Source organism: Pristiophorus japonicus, unplaced genomic scaffold, assembly GCF_044704955.1.
Source record: "Pristiophorus japonicus isolate sPriJap1 unplaced genomic scaffold, sPriJap1.hap1 HAP1_SCAFFOLD_422, whole genome shotgun sequence".
NCBI lineage: Eukaryota > Metazoa > Chordata > Chondrichthyes > Pristiophoridae > Pristiophorus > Pristiophorus japonicus.
Window position 1 is genome coordinate 129211 of NW_027254113.1, and position 765 is coordinate 129975.

At 42.9% G+C, this 765-nt stretch overlaps 1 non-coding gene across 1 annotated transcript; it reads right to left on the reverse strand.

Annotated features, from left to right (window-relative positions):
• Positions 1-271: 271 nt before the first annotated feature.
• On the reverse strand, positions 272-352 carry trnas-cga (transfer RNA serine (anticodon CGA)). The gene has a single exon. It is a non-coding gene; the product is annotated as a tRNA-Ser (tRNA).
• Positions 353-765: the final 413 nt, after the last annotated feature.

The following is a 765-nucleotide window of genomic DNA, read 5'->3' on the forward strand; positions in this document are numbered from 1 at the left end:
TAGACAGACACAGAGACACACAAACACAAAACCAAAAATTTACACGCACCGATGCCTTAGACATCTCGAGGGATAGACAGGCTGAATCACTGTCGCAACTTTGACTGATGTTTGCGATTTTTTAAACGGATGTATCGTGAATATTGCAGATTAATAAAAATGAGAAACAAATGTCAGTGTTGAAAGGTTTGGGACGTTATTCCATTTATCTCATGATCAGTTTGACAGAGAACTGGTTAAATTGTGAAATTGGATGAAAAATGCTGAGAATCGTAGTCGGCAGGATACGAACCTGAGCGCCAAATCCCAATTGATTTCGAGTCCATCGCCTTAACCACTCGGCCACGACTACTGAGTCGCTGGCTTTTTAACCGTTACTCAGAAAAAACTCAGTCATCCATCTCTGTGCAGAAGACGGCCAAAGAATCCTGAAAAAGTCTACGTTTGCTCAAAATCTGGATGAGGCAAACTCCTCTACCTGTATTTTCACAGTTCGATGTCGCTCTGAAATTTTTAATATGATCTCTACCAAGAAACAGAAGTAAAAATCAACATTTTGAAACAACTGCCTTCCCGTCGAGTAATTGAACCCCGGTCTCCCGCATCACAGGCAGGGATACTCACCACAATACCAACGAGGAACAGACCTGTAGCTGTTCTGTCGGAGCAGGTATCGAGCTGTGAACAGAACTGGACACCATGAGAAGTCGACAGACACATTGAGAGACAGAGACAAACCAAATAACAGGGAGAGACAGACACCAA